This window comes from Micrasema longulum, unplaced genomic scaffold, assembly GCF_059751315.1.
Source record: "Micrasema longulum isolate JH-2025_06_02 unplaced genomic scaffold, ASM5975131v1 h1tg002102l, whole genome shotgun sequence".
Lineage (NCBI taxonomy): Eukaryota > Metazoa > Arthropoda > Insecta > Trichoptera > Brachycentridae > Micrasema > Micrasema longulum.
Genome location: NW_028279269.1, coordinates 121,478 through 127,805, shown reverse-complemented (window position 1 = coordinate 127,805; position 6,328 = coordinate 121,478). Strand labels below are relative to the sequence as shown.

Here is a 6,328-nt window from a genome sequence, read left to right as displayed (position 1 = left end):
AAAATGATTTGAAATAAATTGCCAAAAAAAAAATATTAATATTTATTATAAATTCATTGCGCAAAATAATAAATTTGGGAATTGAACATGCACATTAGCAAAAGTAGTGAAAAACTAAACAAATAGAGCATTCCTTAATAATCATATGTTTTAAATTCAATCCAGTATAATTAATAGGAAGTTAACAGATATATGTAATGGGCACATAGCCACGTCTCGTCAGGGATCTCTCATTAAGACTAGGGGGGCGCTCGATAATTAATAAAAAGTTTAATAATAAGTTTTTTTTTTTTTTAATGATTACAATTTACAACGTGTCTAGGGTGGACCTAGATTAATTAACAAATGTTAAGAGGATTGAGGCCATTAAAGAACCCGTAGCGGTGAGAGAGGAATCGCAAGGTAGCTCTAGCTTATTAGTAACAGGGCCGGATAACTACAGTTATCCTGAGTATAATAGTCCATAAAGTAACAATGTTTTTTTTTTTTTAATGACGTAAATGTTTCTAAAAAAAATAATTGGTAAAGTAGGTAATGATTGTCCCTACCCTACAGTGATTGCCCGTTATCACTTTTTAAATAATCAACCGAAATGTTTATAGATGGCTCTTTTGTTACAATATAAACGAAAAAATAGCTTACCGTCAAAAACTGTGACATTGTTGTTTTTCCGTAGGAGTAGTCAGAGAAGGTAGAACGCCATTACTTTCTGTCTAAGCAAACCGACCTCGCTTCCTGTAAATTCATAATACATCTTTTTATGCACGCATACCGATTATTCCGACTTTCTCGGTATTCCTCATTTTCTACATCCACCAACATTTGCATCGTTAATCCTTTTAGCGTTTTTTGTTTGTTTATTTGTTTATTTTTCCATACATATATTTATATAGAAATTCAATTACAAATATACACTTCTCTAGAGAAAGATCTAAAATACTACAAGGTAGGTGGATGATGTATATTTTCAATGTGAACATATATTTTTTTGAGTTGGTTGGCATGGGCACATACTGTGGATACCTCCAGAGAGCCTTAATCACGCTTGCCTACTTTAAAAGACACCAGGTTCTCGAAGCCCTGGACGTTCAGTAATTACTGTTTGTAGGCAGTTCATGTCAGAACTACGGGACGCAAACCAGTCTTACGAGGATGCAAAGGAACTGGCATCAGAGATGCCTGGAGGTTCTTCGTGGACACCATATGCTCCAACCATGGAGCAAATATAGAAAAGTGATGAAAAAAAATATTTCGAATACTTAAATGAATATGCAAAATCAACATTATCTTTATACCGAATACAGTTGTAAAAAAGATTTTTTTGCATTGAAAGTATATGCTTTTATTGTTTTGTGGATTGAGTGTCCTGAAGAAGAGACAGGTATGTCTCGAAAACCAGAAGCTATAAATAGAAAGTAAATAGTTCATATATTATATTATTTTTAATGGTAATTTTGCACTTTTTCATATTATGGTCAAACGGTCTACGTTTGCTTACCTACCATGTGGGTTCGATTTCCGACACGGTTGACATTATATATTAAAAAAAAAAAAAAAAAGATTATACTACTTTGTACTCTCTGGACTGGCACCTGAAGAGTGAGACTGATCATTTTACCTTCATGTGACAAAAATATAAAGATACCCTGTTGTTGGTGTACCAAAGAATTGCCTTATTCAGTATTAGGTGTGAAAATTGTATGATGAAAAATGATTGTTTTTGCATGTTGGTTAAATTAGTATCTTGACAAAGAGACGAGAACGTTTCAAAACCGGTGGGCTAGTAAAATTGGGTAAATGGCTATACACAAATATTTAATAATATTTATTTAAATTGCCTTTAAATTAATTTATTTTTATTAAAAATGTTTCCTTGTTATGCATAAAACAAAGTTATAACATGTTTTTTTTAAAAATAAATAGACTAAGTCTCAATTATTGAGCCGATCTTCACAGTCACAAAGACGGCAGAAACTCATATGAAATGGAGGTCGTACTAAACCCTTTTCCAATATATAAGAATTACTGTGCTATCCCAAGAAAAATTTCGGAAATTTTAGATAAAATAATAGATAAATAAATTTCGAATTTTGCAGAACTCAGAACTGGGCGTCAAGTTAACTTTCTATTGAAATAAATGTTCCACAAATTTTTGCTAAATGCTAATGAAATTTATCGAAAAATTTAAAATGTTTTCGACTCCCAATGTAATCTAAAATCATCCGAAAAGTTAAGCCAAAAGGTATAATTAAATCAAAATTTTCTGACATTGAATTCAAATGAATAATGCTCCTTATTCAAGATAAGGCATTTCAGTTAGTTAGAAAATCTCCGCTTGAACTTTTAAACAATCAAACTTAATAAATTGTATTCATTCCACCAAAAATTGCGGCAAGTTTTTAAACAATATTATAAGTTTTTTTTAATAACACACTTTCTAATTTTTTTGCTCTTAAAGTATCTGCTTAAAAAAATACAATTATTTTGCCAAAGCATTAAGTTCCATAATTTTATTAAAGAGATCAGCATTATGTCATGCTTTCGTATCGTAAGTCAATGATAGCTTTATAAATACATTACCCTAATATGGTGAAAAACATTGACATATATTTTGAAAGAATTCTTGTATGTGACCATGCTCTGTTGAAACATCACCGAACATCATTATCTCTCTTTTGCACCATGATTAGCTGGGTGTAGTGTATTATGAGCTCCTCAAACCCAACGAACCCATCACGGGAGATCGTTATCGACAACAATAGATGCATTTGAGCAGAGCATTAAAGGAAAGACAGAAAGAAGAGGAGAAATAAGACGTTGTAATTTTGCAGCATGACAGCTTTTAGCCACATGTTGCAAAGCCAGCCAAAACATACTTGGAAACGATCAAATGGAAAGTCCTACCCTACCCGCCGTATTCACCGGACATTGCTCCTTCCGATTACCACTTGTGCCGATCGATGACTCATGACCTAGCTGAGCCATGTTTCCATTCTTAAAAAGATGTCAAAACATGGCTCAATTTGTTAATAAACTGAAAAGATGAGTCGTTCTTTCGAGATGGTATTCATATGCTGCCAGAAAAAGGGGGGAAATTAGTCACTAGCATTGAACGATACTTTCAATGACATGTTTTTAAAATAGAACTTAATTTTCTCGATTAAACAGCGAAAATTTATTCAAGTCCTCAATATATTATAAACTATGGTTCAGCCTCAAAAGTTTTTGATTTTAAATCATTATTACCACAAAAACTCAGAGAAAATAAATCATGAGCTTCATTTGGGACAGCTTTCTAATGGAATATATTCCTACAGATTTGACATTCACATTTTAAATGTTGTACTGTCTACCCTGGTTAAAAACTCTGTGCACGCACTGATGTACCAAATATAACAAACCAATACTGCCTCCAAAAGCTCCGATTACCCGGTCAACTGAAAACGAGCGTGTCATAAATCGACCGAAAAGTTAAATCATTAATTTTATTCACGTGCTAGTGCTGTTTGAAATTCGCTTTTGGGATGTCATATAGGGAACAGATATGCGTGACAGGTCGGCATAGAAACATTTCACGGGTGAACAAACACTACAGATTCAGAAATTAACGCACAAAATTTAACAGCGCGCTTTTGTACATTAACTAAAATTAAAATGTTGAATCTAGAAACTGTTTATGAATTAAATAAATATTCCATTAACACAAAAGTATCTCGATATTGGTAATTTTGTTTTTTAATCCATTGATCCATAAATTGTTCTTTGATGCAATTTTATACAAAATGTTTTATTCAACTGCATGAACTTTTTCACTCGCTCAATGCGTTCAACATGTTCAAACTATTTGAACAACGTAAAATGTAACTTTATGTACAATGAATTTCGAGTATTATGTGAATCATACGTTTGTTTTTTCTATTCCACATCTGAAAAAAATATTAACCGTTTTTGCTTAATTTGAAAAATTAACATTGCAATAATTATAAATCAAGTATTGTTTAAAAAATATTTTTTGTAGTGTTAAAGACAAATGCCAAATAAAGTTTTTCAAAACATTCTAACATACTACTACTACTACTACTACCATCACGCCATTTCCCCGTAGGGGTAGGCAGAGAGAATGGACCGCCACACACGTCTATCCTGGCATACATTCCTAGCTTCTTCCACATTCATACATCTTATCATACATGTCTTTGTCTCACGTTGCCGTTCATTTTCGCCATATTGACTTGTTTTACCATTCTTTCGTCGTCCATTCGTTCTATGTGACCAAACCATCTCAGAGACCTTTTCTTAATCTTATCAATTATACTTGACTCAGATTTACACTCTCGCCTGATTTCATCACTCGTAACTCTGTCATACATTGATTTCCCACACATTCGTCTAAGAGATCGCATTTCAACCGCGTTCACTCGGCTTTCATCCTTCCTCTGCCAGTTCCATGTTTCACTTCCATACATAAGTGTTGGGACTAAAACTCCGTTGTGCACTGCCAGTTTAGCTTCGATTGACATATTTTTATTAGAAATTACTGTGCTTAGTGCTCCGTTCATTTTGTTGCCCGCATTCACTCTTCTAACATGAAGAGTCTAATTGATTATTTTACTTTTACTCAATAAAAAGAAAGCAGTATTATCTAAATTAATTGAACTGCTACCGACAGCAAAAAAAAATAGCACGTTTAAAATATTTAAATATTGAGCTTAAACTTATAGATAAATGTATAAATGTAATTTTATGTTTATTTAATTTGTGAATAATGTCTAATTTTTGGTATACTAAAACACAAAGTACTATGTTGACAGCATAGCGAAGCATAGCAAAGCAAAGCGCTGACTCTTTAGCTTTGGAATTCTGTGTTTGACTGCTTTTAAAATATAATGTTATATTTAAGCTTAGAAAAGCTCCCAAGATAGATGTAAATAAAGATTATTTTTACTTATTTACAATAAATAAACCCAATTGAAAGTTTTTTACGTACTTAGCGTAAACAATCGCAATTTAATATTTTTCATCTTCTTTATTCCCTTTCCGCACTTAGTGGTGATAAAGCACTGCATTTGTACACTAATCGCAGCGTATCTTGATATTTTTTTGTTATATGAAGGAAATATGATTAGTCTTCCACCTCAGGTGTCAGTCCAGGAATTATGAAATATTCTAGCGTTAAAACACCGTTTTTTTAAATAAATATTTCACATCAGCCATGTCGGGAATCGAACCCGAGACCTCTTGCATGGCAGGCAAACGCGCTGACCACTACTCCACAAAGCCGCTTACTTATCAGTAATACAAAACCCGACAGCATTTTTCAATTAGATTGATTGCAACATGAACTACAGCACAAAAGAAATTGAATCTTCATCTAAAATTATTTAAATTTAAAATATACTACTGTTATCGGTATTCCAAAACTAGCGTCCCATGCACCATTATGTGCTGATAGTCAAAAAGAGTTTAAATGTACACATTAAATCATAAAACATGGTAACTTTTTTTACTCGATGAACACTGCGGTCTCACCTACTAAACAACGAAATTACTCCCATTTTAAAAAATGAAGAAATAAATAAATGAAAACGAAAAAATAAAAATGAATTTTACAAAAAGGATGCGCCTTCTATTTGATAACCCACATCATTAAAGTTTCAGCTCTTTTACTTCACAAGATGAGAGAGTTGAGCTTATTTGTATGTTGAAATATGAATAGAATGGTGAATGGTGTGCAAAGTGATCACTTAAACCAGCCAATGGCATATACTTATTGTAATACAATTACAAAATCATTTAACATATAACAGATTTATTTGAGAGTAATCGTAATAACGTGCTACTAGTGAAAGCCTGTAATTTTCTTGTTTGTTGATTGTTCTGTTTTTATTTTATTTATAACAATACGAATGGACATCTTATGGTTTGTTTCCGGTGACCAATATTTGTGTACTCTTCAGAGCCTCGTGAGCAAAAACTATAAAGATTACAGAGATTAAAAATATCGTTTTATTGACTATTAGAAATAGTTTATTGTAAGTAAAAGAAGGGTTGTGGGGTCAAGTAAGTTGCGGTTTTATTATGTCCTCAGCGCGTTTAGTATTAAGAACTAAACAAACCTTTCCTTACTTACACTTAAATTTAAGCACTAATAAAGAGGATAAAGAGTTGCTACTTTGGAAATTAAACGAATTCACACTTTAGATAAATTTCTTCAAAAATGTTAATCTAGTTATTTAAATCTATTTGCAAAACATGCGAATTATGTTTAACAAAAGAAAAAATAACTGAAATTAGTTCTTTTCTCAGTATTTTCATTACTTCTGACATA

At 32.2% G+C, this 6,328-nt stretch overlaps 1 non-coding gene across 1 annotated transcript; it reads right to left on the bottom strand.

Annotated features, from left to right (window-relative positions):
* Positions 1–5,207: 5,207 nt before the first annotated feature.
* Positions 5,208–5,280, bottom strand: TRNAG-GCC (transfer RNA glycine (anticodon GCC)). Its single transcript has one exon. It is a non-coding gene; the product is annotated as a tRNA-Gly (tRNA).
* Positions 5,281–6,328: the final 1,048 nt, after the last annotated feature.